This window comes from Haliotis cracherodii, unplaced genomic scaffold (assembly GCF_022045235.1).
Source record: "Haliotis cracherodii isolate W230 unplaced genomic scaffold, xgHalCrac1.p SCAF_21, whole genome shotgun sequence".
Lineage (NCBI taxonomy): Eukaryota > Metazoa > Mollusca > Gastropoda > Lepetellida > Haliotidae > Haliotis > Haliotis cracherodii.
Window position 1 is genome coordinate 15464554 of NW_027266277.1, and position 14753 is coordinate 15479306.

Sequence of the window (14753 nt, forward strand, 5' to 3'; positions counted from 1 at the left end):
TTTAGCATGAACTGAACACTTTATATCAGTGGAACGACCAACGTCCATCAGCAGCTCAACACGTCATCTGATTCGTGAACACGCTTATACACGCATTAGTTAATGTGTACACATGGAAATTGTGAAGTTGATATAGGAAGGAAATAACTCAAATTACTTATAATTATAAAGAACCGAGAGGTAAGAAAATGTGTATGTACCTACATTGTATTGTTATATCTAATCGATTAAGCTAACGCTGTTTTATCAAAGGAATGTCGCCTTAAATTGTAAACAGTGAAAGTTTCTATCAATATTAACAGTTACTGTGTAGTTTTACTTCACAATGTGATCCATCAATTATAATGTTCGTGTTAATCAGTTACGAAATATATGTTTTATGTTGTTTTGTTTTTTCAAAAGAAATATTTTGGTCGAATATAAGGAATTGACGAGAATATACATCAGCAAACTGATTGAATCATAGAAACTTTGTCTAAAGTTGAGCATTTAGAAGGAAATGTCCGGCGACAACGGACACCAGCATGGACATGGCGAAGAAGGTCACACGTTCAGCTTCACTTTCTGAAACAGATATTTTGCAAATTAGCTTGTGGTATGTGGACACGCTTATTATGATAATTGAACATATTTGATTTGAATATCTCACTAATGCTTCAAAGGCGGTGGGGTAGGATATTGTTTAAAGCGTTCGATTTCCTACATATGTACAAGCATGAATTCCATTCTTTGTTGGGGATGCTGCATTAAATCGCCTCCTTCGCTGATTCACAATTACGAGACAACAAATATAACGTAGTACAAATCTGGAACTTCAAGCTCATTTAGGATTTTCTTTAAGAGGAACTGAACAGAAAAAGTCACAGATCTTACATTATGTATAGTCAAACCGTCATGGATACATACTTGTGTTACAGGTGTCTCCAGTATAGCCAGTGCCACAAGCACAGACGCTTTGTTTGCCTGGAACCATGGTACAGTTGCCGCCATTCAAGCAATTAGTATCAGCTGTACATTTGGGTGCTGGAACAGACACAGGTAAAATATTGACATTTTGGTATCAACGAAGACGACTTGTGAAATCACATACAGTAATCAGTACGCATTCCAGCTGTTCCGGAGGATCTTCTCGTACTTCAGTTTTAAAGCTTCATTCCAATCAGAATATACTATACGTGACTGGGAAGCCAATGTTTATGGGCTTTTAAAGTTCATCAGGACGTGAGTGATACTCAGTGTACGTACCAAGAGTTTGTATGTAGTTGATTTAGAAAGAATTGCACCTTTTTTTGGCTATGTTATTGAGATCGTTGTTCTCTGTTTTTCATATATTATTCCACTAATTCCTCCTATTGATAAGCGATATACAATAGGACCGTGAAAATCTCAAAACAATGGGTCAAATGGTAAAACCTGAAAGTTATGTACAATCTTAAAACATTCGACTGTGGCGATCGCATAGTCGATACCACAAACCTTCTTGCTTGTTATATTTCCAATGTATTTATCGTCGCATATACTATATAAAAGTTGGATTTTTTGCACAGATCTAATAAGTTAAACATATATCCATGATTACTTGACTTGCCTTTGTCATACCTAGTTGGTAGCATATTGAACCTTTCTATTAATTGTGAGTCGTTGCGAAAATCAAGGGCGTCTTCATGTAAAGACATTCCCACTTTAGACGTTAAATCTGGTAACGGCAATGTCATAACAACGGTTAATTAACTATACGTATGGGTTGTGTCATCTACATAATAAATGTGTTAAGTTAACACGAGGAGTAAAGCTTTCGTTGTGTTCCACAAGACGATATGTCAACACTGAAGCTATCGAACACCATTACTTAACAGAGACCTTGTAGTAATATTTATTGGCTATCACGGGGGTCTGTGAAAAATTGAGTCCAAGCACGGTTACGTAGTTAAATGCAGGAGGACGATCCACGCATTCGGAGAGCGATGCCACTTAAACAGCGAGCTATCAGTTATAACCACTAGATACAAATGAGAGGTGTTTGAAACTTATTCGTCCCGGGAATCTTCAAAGAGACGTTGTTATTGCCACATAACATGTAATTACCGTAAATAATGTTATGACATTTACTTACCATCATTACAAGTTGTGCCACCATACCCATCTGTACATGTGCATGTTTTGTTTGGGCTGGTTCCGTCACATGTGCTATGTCCTTTACAATCGCTGTTAGCAGTGCAGGGGTCGGCAGCAGCAGCACATCGGAAGCTGCACACAACAGTTATCAGAAGAACTGGAAATGAATGTAATAAAATTAAGATGAATAAATCCTATCACTATTATCGTGTGTGACATACTAGGCTTTTATACTTCAACCATAATACTAGTATTTTCGCGTGAAATACAAGATCACGTTGCCATGAATTCTCTGTCGATGAAACGAGCAAATTGTTTCAAATAATCAGGCCAACATTTGAACTTACCTGCGAATATGCAAGGGCCCTTCATTGTTCACCTTATCTTCAACGTACTTTGAAGCTGAAATAAATCTATCCAGATAAACAGTCGCTTTTATACTATTTTAGTATCTATGGGAGGTATCTGCCATATCACATGACCTAGCAACAGGCGTGGCGTCTCTTACATTTACACCAGAAGAACCGCCTTCATTTCTATCATGTAATGTCATACATTAATGATTGGATAGATATTGTGTAACATGATTGTACGAAGTCTGTATGCAAAGCACATACATTATCATTGCTGATAGCGACTGGTTGTTTCTGATATAATCTATCGGCACAGAGTGCTTTCTTATCAGCCAGTTAAAACCGATGGCAGTTAGCCCTTATCCGATGTGTTTGCAAAGGAAGCAGTCCAGCAAACGTGTGTGTGTGTGTGTGTGTGTGTGTGTGTGTGTGTGTGTGTGTGTGTGTGTGTGTGTGTAAAATGTTCATATCCCTTGACATGTATGTAATAAGTTTAAAAAGTTATTAAAAGTAACTGTGATGTCAAAAAAGTGAGCCTTCGCATCATGGCTATTATATTATATGTGATACTGAATACATCATTATATGAGTTATGCGCTGAGCACGATTACAAGTTTTTATACCAACCCTATCTATATCTGCCAAGCATGTGCTTGTTAACTGATCATGACAGGTCGTAGGCGATAACCACTTTGGTGAAGCTCATGGGCATGCTGGGGGCGGTCGGGTAGCCTAGTGGTTAAAGCGTTCGCTCGTCACGCCGAACACCCGGGTTCGATTCCCGACATGGGTACAATGTGAGAAGCCAATTTCTGGTGTCCCGCGCCGTGATATTGCCCGGAATATTGCTAAAAGCGGCGTAAATCCTCACTCACTCACTCACTCATGAGCACGCTGACAATCCAAAGACGAATCTGGCACCAGATGAACGGCTGCTGATTAATGCCGTCACTAACTAGTTGAACAAAAGTTTACATAGGAATTGACAGTTTATATCTTGTTAAAACAAGACAATCGTCAACCGAATGTGACAGACAACCAGACAGACAGAATAATCTATTTACATCTCACTCGCAATTACACAGAACACATACATGTAGATATATTATACCTACAATGTAGCAAAACTCAGTTGCGACCAATCGCTACACGATTTATGAAAGTTGATAAAACCACACATAGCCATAAACTGTTCATAATTGATAAACATAATCAATGAAAGCGTGTTAAGATATGTACCCATTAATAAAATATATCTGTATATTAAAAAGCGCCTATGCTTTATGATGATGCAACAGGTTTGGGCTGCAGAAAAAAATCATGTCATTCCATAAACGTGGGGCAAATTAAAAACAGGGCCACATGTTATAACATTTCTATGAAATATTTGCACGTAAAACCGTATATAAGGGACAACTTAATGTCACATGTGCATGAGCCTCATCCTCTACACAATTACACATACAAAACAGTATCTGTGATATGCCGAGAGATTCTCAATCGTTCAGGCTCTATTCTTTGGGGGATAACCCCACATCTAAATTTGGCAAAGGAACTCCGCTGCTTTCGTGACAAATGGACACATATGTGCGTGTGTGTGTGTGTGAGAGAGAGAGAGAGAGAGAGAGAGAGAGAGGGAGAGAGTGTGTGCGTGTGTGTGTGTGTGTGTGTGTGCGTGTGTGCGCGTGTGAGTGTGTGTGTGAGTGTGTGTGTGTGTGTTAACTTACATTTATATATGCATATTGATATCCCGTGTTCCAACAGATCCGAGAATAGTGAAACTTTACAAAGTATTAATCTCTAGCTCCTAAAATGTATTTGTCTTTTAACAAATTAATTGAGCATGTCATCTTCCATCGTGGCTTAGTTTTTCAACGGAATTGTTACCTTAAAGTAATAAGGTGATGACTATATACAAACTGTTGTTATTTCACCCCCTAAATATTTCATTTTGTCTTTTTGTGGGAGGGACTTTATGCCATTATTTAGCACTATTCCAGGAATATCATGTCCTGGTGACATCGAACATATTGTAACCATTGTAATAATCGAACTCGACGCGACGAGTCGGTGCTTTACCTAACCCTACCCGACCCTACCTAATGTCTTTATAAATGTGCATGGGGTCGTAGGTTCATTTCGACGTGCAGGTAAATTGAACTGTTTATCGTGAAATAGTACGCAATGTGTCGTGAATGTAAATCCTGTATTGAGTTATTTATATGCATGGTTATCAAATTATTCACACTTGTGTGTTAGCTTTTCCGCCACAAAATGTTTTGGTAGTCATGCCGCTCAGTGTTGAAGAAAAAAGTATGTCTCTCTGGATTAGAATTAAATTTGATTTGTAGGCTGGGTATCCCGATAAGAATGGATTTAACGGCCAGTATGCTCTTTGGGTATAGTTTAACGGGTACATACCCACAATTCATATATGTGAAATATCAGTACAACTGTGTTAATTGAATTATTGCCAAGCAAACTCATCATGTTCCTTAACATTTGTGTATATTTGGCATGTTTTATCGTTCCTTCATTTTATATGACCAATTGATTAACTTTAATACGTTATTAACTTTAAACCCAACTCACTCACTCACTCATTGTTATAGCGACATTAATCGCGATAAACATGGCCGACCTGAACGGATGATAACCTAAAACATAAAATCCGACGATACGTTTTCAAAATAGTCATTTTCCATCTTCTTGCAGAGTACTTTACATTCATGTATGAATAAGACAATCGTTTTACGTGGACATCTCGCGATCGACTCTTATACTCGGAAGAAGGAACAGTTCATGATGCACATCTGTACGTTGTTCCCATGATGGAGTGAACAGTATGAGAAATAAATTCACCTGAGAGGAATAAAATAACTTTGAGTTCGAAAGACAATTCTTTCTTAGAGATGTATGTGGTGAAGGTGTTAATTGTAGAAAACAACTATTAATAAATATAGATCATAAGCATATTTGACACCCTAGTGTTAAAGTACCTGATGCAATTCTTTCTGATGACATATATTTGAAATCTGAGGTCAAAACCTTCAGACAAAGAATCGGTCTCTCTATTGCTCCAAATTCTGCACTAATTTCTTTTAATCTGCTATCTACTGCACCACTTTCTTTAATCTTCGGTATACAAAGTAGAATTGTAACTTGACATTCGTAAAATGAGAAATGCACTCATATTGCAAAATCTCATTTAACAAGATAACTCGTGAAACGAATACACTAATTATACCTACTATACCATCTCCCTACACTTGCGTGCACACACACGATACGAAACGTACATATTGTACTTTATGTTGACTGCGGTACTCAGAGATAATAGTTTATAGAGATAATACTAGTATATTGTGTTGAAATAAACTACCGGGCAAAAGAAACTTATCACCTTGTTCAGTAGCTCCATAAAAAGAAACAAAGACAGCTGTTAACTGTATGATGATTATTTTAGTGCAAGGGATAACTTTTCGAGGTCCGTACAAAATTGCAAAGACATATCACCAGTGCACTTGCCATGAGGCCGAGCGAAACAGACATGGGGTCAAAATAAAAAATAACATTAACACTAATCAAACAGAGTCCACTCAAAAGGTGCTCATGAAGTCAAATCATTGGACACGACATGTCCTTAGTAGCGTGTGTGACCACCCCTGCATCAATGCACGCCAAAATACGTCTCCTCGTGGATGTCGTCAGTCGCCGGATGACGTCAGCAGGAATTCTGAACCACTCATCCAAGAAAAACTGTTCAAGCTGCTGGGGGAGATACGCGTTGTCTCAGCTGTCGATCAAGATGATCCCAGAGATGCTCTATGGGATTCATGTCTGGAGAACATGCTGGCCAAGGTAATACGTTGACGTTAACGTTGAACAAGTCTGGCAGTATGAGGTCGTACATTATCCTACTGCAAAAGGGTACCCCTTGGCTGTCCACGTAGGAATGGCATTACAACAGGTTATCTCTGTGTCTTTGGCCAGTCAGATTCCCACGGATTATGACAAGCCTTGTTGTCAAGTGACCGCAAATACCGCCCATAGTATGACGCCGCCTCCACCATAACGGTGCACATCTTGGATGCAGTTTGGTCGCTCTCCCCTACGTCGATAAACACGGACTCGACCATCATTTCGGAACAAGTTAAAGCGACTTTAATTTGTGAAAAGCAACCTTTCCCAATTACGCCGCTGAGACCAACGTACAGTTCTTGTCCATTGTAATCTGCGTTGACGGTGTAGAGGGGTCAAGGCCATTCCACGGAAGGGGCGATAATTATAAGCTCTGAAACGAGCAATGTGGAGTCGTCGTAAGACTGTTCGTCTGCTGATGGGGTGTGCCAGTATCGTCACCGCCAATGACGTCGCCGTCACGTATCGGATCCGCAGGCGGATTGTCCGGATGTAGCGGTCATCACATGGTCTTGGTCCCTTGGTCTTCCCGATCTTGGACAGTCTTGTGTCTGGCCTGCTTGCTGATAACGGCTCAACAAGTTGCTGATACTGGTTCTGCAATGTGCCATACCAATAGCTCTGTCACGTTTCTATTGTATGAGTCTCGGCATTTCTCTAATGTTCTTTTTAATGCTGCATCCTTGCTCTGTCCCACGCCAGTATTTATGCAACAATTATGCACGAACATGTTTATCAGTTCCCAAAAATCCTGTTTTTTCCATTTTTCATGACTGCACGAAATTCACTGAATCCTGCAAAAAGTGGCAGGGTTTGTTTTGGTGAATGTTTTCTGATAACGTTCCAACTTATCGCGAGTCTTGAATTCAGATAAATCTTAATTTACAAGTGATGAGTTTCTTTTGCCCGGTAGTTTATGTATTTACAAAATTGTTAAAGATTTAATTGTTATGTGAATTAGTGACATAAATCATTGTCTTCGAGTAAGCAAATATAGTTCGTATTGGTTAAACTGATAGAACCAATACACACCGAGAAGATATAACTGGTAGCACGATTAAGTACACAACATACTATTTACCCGTGCAATACAGTAATCCTATGAACAGAAAACATGACATTCATTAGTACACTCTAATAATAAGGAACTGATTATTTATAATCTCGGGGGGCAAGAGGGTGGATTTTTGTAGATTTGTGTCTCTGAAAGAAGGAGCAGAACAATTTAATGTTTGTACAGTACATTTTTGTCAGACATGCATAGCAAACAATCTTTACATTTTTAAACCTAAGGCAAAACGTTGTTTTCCAATATAGAGTGGCAGGTTTAGGGTTCGATCCCCGGCCGTGTCATTCTAAAAGACGTTGAAAGATGGTCCGCTTTGTTACTCCGCCTGGCTCTCGGCATTTGGGTCATTCTCTAAAAAAGTAACATTTTGGCCTATGAAAAATCAACAAATCAGAATTCATTTTTGAAATGTATTTGTTGAGCAGATAAACAACATAACAATTACTGAATACAAGTGTAAAATATGCAGGCTTAATATGTCTTATTTTCCTTTTTGCAGAAAACTATTTCTGGCATCTCTGTACCAAATGTCTGTGCTGTTACCATGCATAAAATTCAGTTTTTGTCACCAAACATAAACCTAAAATGAATTGAATTTATGATATGGTTGTTGCATTTTGGCATAGTTCAAATGCCAACAGCTTTAAAATTATATTTATTGGCTTTACTATATCATTAGACTGTAAATGTATGCATACAATGGAATTATTTGCAAAAAGATGTACAATAAACTTGTCTACTTCTTACACTGAAATGGAACTACCATAATTCTATAAGGTAATAATAGTTATTACACTCATTTTATGAATTATATATATTTTTGTCAGCAGAGTTGAACCAATTATAACTTTTGAGATGGCAGAAACCTGGTGACAGGAAAGACATTCACGGTAACAGGACAGACAACATGGTAACAGGAAAGACAAAATATTTTGTAATTGCCAAAACTATAATAGCTATTTCTGTGTTCTGTGTTTCAGAAGTAAAGGTAGTCAAAAAAAGGGAAACTCAATGAATGTGCATATCAAAGTGTTAGGTGTATTTTGTATCTGACCTTAATTAGATAAAAATGTGAGGTTTGGTAACAGCACAGACAAGCAAAAATTCATAAACCAATCTTATGTGGAATTGCTCATCTCAAAAATAGAACTTGATCAGAAACTCTACCAACAACCTTAATGGCACTTTTTGAGGTTATTGTTGCTTATTCCAAGCATAAACCTGTAAGGAAACGAGAATAGTCAACTTTCAAAACTTCAACAGTAACAGCACAGACAAAGTCTGATAACATATTTGCACTTTTACCAAATGATAGCATCGTATGATAACATTCAGTAAATCATTCTTGACCTCATTCATGTGCACATATAAACATAGGTTATTGTTTGCCATGAATTGTTTCCAACATATCTTACCACAAAGAAGACTCAACACAATAGTCAGAGGACTGTGATATTTTGGAAGGCTCTGGTACAAAGCTAACTTTGTCCTCAAATTGGTATCAGCATTTGTCTTTAAGTTTGCATGGCCAGAAGAAACAATTTGCATTCCCATGCTTTCCCGCTTTATGCATATATTCCACAAAAACTTCACCTAGCTCTTTATCTTCAACATAACCAGGATATGATATGTTATACACAATGACAATGAATTTCCCCAGGCATTCATTTGTATCAGCTGGCTGGTGTATTTCCTTTTGTCTTTCCATCTTATCATCGTCTGAATTTTGTACCATTTCCTTACTTGTCTTTTGGTGAATTTCATCATCATTCAGACTCTCCATTCTGTCAGCACACACCTCCACTTCTCTCTTTCCCCGACTCATACACTCCATTCTGTCAGCACACACCTCCACTTCTCTTTCCCCCACTCATACACTCCATTCTGTTAGCACACACCTCCACTTCTCTCTTTCCCCCACTCATATACTCCACTCTGTCAGCACACACCTCCACTTCTCTCTTTCCCCCACTCATACACTCCATTCTGTCAGCACACACCTCCACCTCTCTCTTTCCCTCACGCATAGACATGGTGTTTGAAGTGATCATGTAAAATTACTTTCATTCAAAGTTGCTAAGTATGTTACATTTCTTAATTATGTACAACAGTAGGGCGAGCAAATTGAATAATTGTTCATTATTTTTGTCAACTTGGTAAATAAATCATAAAATGTCTTTGCTGTCACTGAAAAGTGTCTGTGCTGTTACTATTAAATGTCTGTGCTGTTACCAAAGTTCTACTGTGCAGTGTAATTAGTGTTTATTGACCCAAATGTTAATGGAAATTCAATTTTTCCGGTAACTAACAAAAGCCTAAGAGATAGAGTTTTAAAGACACTGAAACATTGAACAAAACTTTCTCAAAATCTCTATTAAACACTAAATGTCTGTGCTGTTACTGTTACGTGTCTGTGCTGTCACAGTCACGCATAGACACGGTGTTTGAAGTGATCATGTAAAATTACTTTCATTTAAATTTGCTAAATATGTTACATTTCTTAATCATGTACAACAGTAATGCGAGTAAATGAATAATTGTTCATTATTTGTGTCAACATGATAAAAAAATCCTAAAATGTCTTTGCTGTCACTGAAATGTGTCTGTGCTGTCACTATTAAAAGTCTGTGCTGTTACCAAAGTGTAATCAGTGTTTATTGACCCAAATGTTAATAATCTTCAGATTTTCATGCAACAAACAAACATACAAAATACATTACCATTCATGTTTTCTTTGTCTTTTAATATATATATTTTGAAACATTTATTGAACACTATATGTCTGTGCTGTCGCCTAAATATGTCTGTCCTGTCACTTTTTTTAAGGTGACAGCAGAGACAGTGACAGGAGAGACAAACTATGACATAATGCCAGCTTAGGACAATAACTTCTCTCTTGCACTAAAAAATGCACACTGGTTGAGTTCCATTCTGACAGTCAAATATACTCATTATATTTGATTTTTTAATAACAATTCTGGAACCCAAAATGCATGGTGACGGCACAGACACCTACAAAAAGTACACATCAAAAGACAACATTTACCAGTTATTTTGAAGACACTGCACCTATATAAATTGCTTGAGCATATGGCGCCATGATAGTACTAGAAAGGAAGAGACCTGCAAAGACCTTAGCCTTCTGGCTTACCAAAGGAGCAATTATTATTTGTATTTGTACTACCTGGTGACAGGACAGACACGATTACTCTGGACAAGATCACTGTTTCCAAAAATAATGAATCCAAGTGGAAAATCATCAGCTTTTCTGCTGTTATCTGCCTTTCATGATGTCATGCTACATAAATCACCAGGGCTCTGGGAAGTATTTGTTCCCAGAGACTTAAGATAATTTGAGAAAGTTTGATTTTTTATTTGTGGACAACAAGTTTCTGCACATTTCTGCACATTAAAGGTATTTTTCTGGCTAACATAAGGTTATAGCAGTAATTTGATCAGAATATTGCATAAATCTGATAAATATCTTCATTGTCAAGAAATCTGAAAACAGAATTATGAGTCGTTTTCAAGAAAATTCATTTGGACAGGAAATGTTACTTTTTTAGAGAATGACCCATTTAGGGGCGAAAAAAGGGCTGGTCGACTCGGAGTCAGTATACTGTATCTGAGACGCGATACAAATCTTGGACGCGAAGTTAAACCCCATTTAACCTCACTTCACCTTCATATAGAAATACAAAACATAAACAACATGCATTCCCTTCTCAAGCGTTAAAGGGAACAACAAACATATGCACGTACATGCATGTGCATCGTTCACCATAAGGGTGTTACAACCAATACACACTACAGGAACAGATCAATATATTTTGGTAGACGTTACATGATGACGTATGTCTTTTGACCGACCACATTACCACATTTCAGAAAATGACGAAACAATTTCAAATTGGTTAAAAATGATATCACACCATATTACTTTCGACAGGCATGTTTTAGTGTGTTTCGATAAATATTCAATAACGTTAATGTTTATAAAGTGGCGACTAGATTGTCTTGCCCTAACTCCATTATAAATGGAATATTGCCGCGAGCGGCGTTAAACGACAAACAAACACTTGTACAAATTGCGATTAATGATAGTTTATCAGTGGTACAAATATTGGATTTCATACCAACAAGGGAAAATGTACCTACCGTATCATATTGAACGAACAGGTTGAAACAAAATGGCATTGAATTACGATCAAGCGTATTGTGATACCGGATCTATCCAGCCAGCCATCTCCTTTCTCTCAGCTTCATGAATTATTGCGCAAAAGTTCGTTCTCAACTGACTAGGGGAGTGAGGAGGTCAAAACGTCGGACCAGGATATTGCGATTAAGCCAGATCCCTTGACATTGTTCCGGATGTTAGATAAACGGGCATGGCTATTTGTCGTAAATAATTTCTCTGATGTTTTATTTGTGCAATCATCAGTTACATCATTACAACTAACTCCATATATGGTAATGATAAAACCTAAAACTCGGTTCAGGAGATCTATACTGTGAGTAAGTTAAGTAAGTTAGTGCTTGTTTGTTAGTTTGTTTGTTTGTTGCCTTATGCCGGATACCAGCTGTATAACAGCAGTTTGTAGATAATCAAGTCTTGACTTTATCATTTGATTAAAAAATTCAGTAATTGATATTGCGAGTGATGTTCAATGTTATCTGCTTACGGTGGCCCGCTTTAAGCCAAGTCTGAACACATGATCCTTTAAAGTAACTACCAGATGGCAAATGGTAATTTTACTTAGTATTTCTGGCCGTATGGCCCAATATCTCGTTGGATTGACTAATTATAGTTTCTTTCAATAAGCTGTTTGCGGGTAACTGCATAAAAAGGAAACACAAGAAGGAAGTGATATTCATCTTCCATGAGCTGCAAATTACACCGTCTACAAATGACTGCATCAATATCAACAGAGGGGTGATAGCAACATTGCTGAATTTTCAGTTGTGTGACAAACGTCGAAATTTAAATGTTAAGTTATACAACTGTAGATGTCATAACCTAGAACTGATGGTATATCTGAAATGAAAGGAGAAATTCACGCTTGGAACATCGAAATCATCTCTCGTGTCGTACAGATGGGCACATAGGTTGCCATTATTTTCAAAGTCTTAACACAGTGAAGATAGGACATTGACTCTTGTTTCTCATTTAACTTGTTGCAGGTGGATAGATGAGGTGAAGAAACTCATTTATCTTGATATTGTTGAAATGAGGTCATCTATATATCTGTAACTGAGGTTGGCCTATTTGCAACGTGTCCATTCAACAATTTCACTAAAACAATACAAATTAAAAACTAAGAAAGTTGATTTCTTTGTATCGATATAACTTTATTGTTTTTGTCAATATTCGCATCAAGAAAGTAAGTGGACATTCATGCTTCTCTGTCTCTTATTTGCCTCACGGGATCGGGTGGCCAGGCTCTCTTGGTGGATGCGTGTCATCGTATCCCAATTGCGTAGATTGATGCTTATGACTGATGCTGGATTGTCTTGACCTGGTTCGAATATTTACAGACCGCCGTCACATAGCTGAAACATTGCTGATAGCGGCAATAAACAACAAACAAATTTACCCTGCATCTGCCAATAACGCTGTGAGTAATGTTGAAATGGCCCACAACTGACTAAGGACAACCCTGTTCCCAATAAAACACTGCTCCAGCGTTCTCTTCAATTGTAAGGTGACATCGTCATGCCATTTTAAAGAACAAACTACCCTTGGACAAACAAGGAAAAACGCTGTTTGAAATCACAAGTACCCTGACAGAAACGATAAGGTTGACACTGACGAAGAGCGTCACCTATGAAAGCATTACCAAATTAGACACTGAATATACGGAGAATTACACTCTACCTTTAGACCCAATTAATGGAAGTCAATTTTAGCCGAACTACTATTGCATATGATATAAATATCAGTATGTGAAATAATACCAGTGCATGTATTTTGTTATGAATAGCCATTGTTCCTCATTTCATTGTACACTTGTATTTGAAATACTTGTGTGAAACGATATCATGATGAACTTGGTAAAATCATTTATAATTTTACATGTTCAATAATTAAACCCTAATATCAAGTACTTGTGTGGCCTGCCCTATCCAGTAAACAAAAAAAGTCCCTCGCCAGCTTGTGAGTGAGTTAGCTGACAAGCAGATAGCTACCTAGCACCTTGATATGACTGTGCGAGGGCCATCAAAATCGACACCCCTAAACCTCCCGGGCCAAGCCCCAACAACGAGAGAATTACATCGGCAAGTCCCTGCTTGTACACCAACCTCAGCGATATTGAACACCAATAAGTCAAATATAACTGCGAGGGAATCATATCGACAGGCCATTGCTAGTACACCCACCTCAACAATATTGAACACCAATAAGTCAAATAGAACTGCGAGGGAATCACATCGACAGGTCACTGCTTAAACACCCACCTCAGTGAAATTGAACTCCAATAAATCAAATGGAACTGCGAGGGAATCACATCGACAGGTCACCGCTTGTTCATCCATTCCCGCTAAAAATCTCCAAAATCAAAATAGAACTGCGCGGGAATCACAGTAACATGTTCCAACTGAATGTTACCTACCAACCACGCAATTGCACCGAGGATAGCGCTGCAGGCACTAAGCAGCTATGACTACCAGTACAACAGGTTCAACTGTCATATGAGAGGTTTCCGGCTGAAAAGCTATCGAGGGATCTGAACCACTTTCAGAGGGACACAATGTAAACACAGATAAAGTTCAATAGGACACCAGATACATAAATAAATATTTAATAGATATTTAGACATTTTCCCGACTACTGCCTGGAAACCACTGCTAGCCCAACATCATAACACTTGATGATTCCATTTCTGATCGCGGGCGAGCTTTTTCTACACCATGGTTTCAGTGTAAATTTTGTTCACTTACAATTTCGCCTTGGAAATTAACGTTATTTCAATAAGGCTGAATAAATGCCGAAAATCGACCGACCAATTGAATGTCCCGATGATCATGTCTGTGCAATAAGATAATTGAAAGCACTTTGCAGTTCTAAGAAGAAGATTATAAATTACGAAACATAATTTCTGAAGCTCAATCCGGATTCCGAGAAGATCTTTCAACAACATGTTTACGTTATCGGCTCTGATTTACAAGTGCTTAAGAAAAAACATGGAAAGTTTTATTGGAACTTTTATGTACTTTAGAAAAAGAATGTGATTTGATGCACAGAACTAAATTGATATATAGCTCTTGTTGAAATCTGAAATCCATGGAAAAGTATT

General features: G+C 37.8%; 2 long non-coding RNA genes across 2 annotated transcripts in view; both read right to left on the minus strand.

The window, feature by feature from the left end:
* LOC139470994 (uncharacterized) lies at positions 1-1003 on the minus strand. Its single transcript, XR_011653814.1, has 2 exons — positions 907-1003; positions 1-564 (listed from the first exon to the last, which is right to left on the minus strand). It is a non-coding gene; the product is annotated as an uncharacterized lncRNA (long non-coding RNA).
* A 1203-nt stretch (positions 1004-2206) lies between these two features.
* Positions 2207-14753, minus strand: part of LOC139470958 (uncharacterized) — a 48077-nt gene continuing 35530 nt past the window's right edge. Inside the window, exons 2-3 of the long non-coding RNA XR_011653807.1 lie at positions 2463-2517; positions 2207-2272 (exon numbers count right to left, since the gene is read on the minus strand). This is a non-coding gene — a long non-coding RNA (uncharacterized lncRNA). The remainder of the gene's footprint in view (positions 2273-2462; positions 2518-14753) is intronic.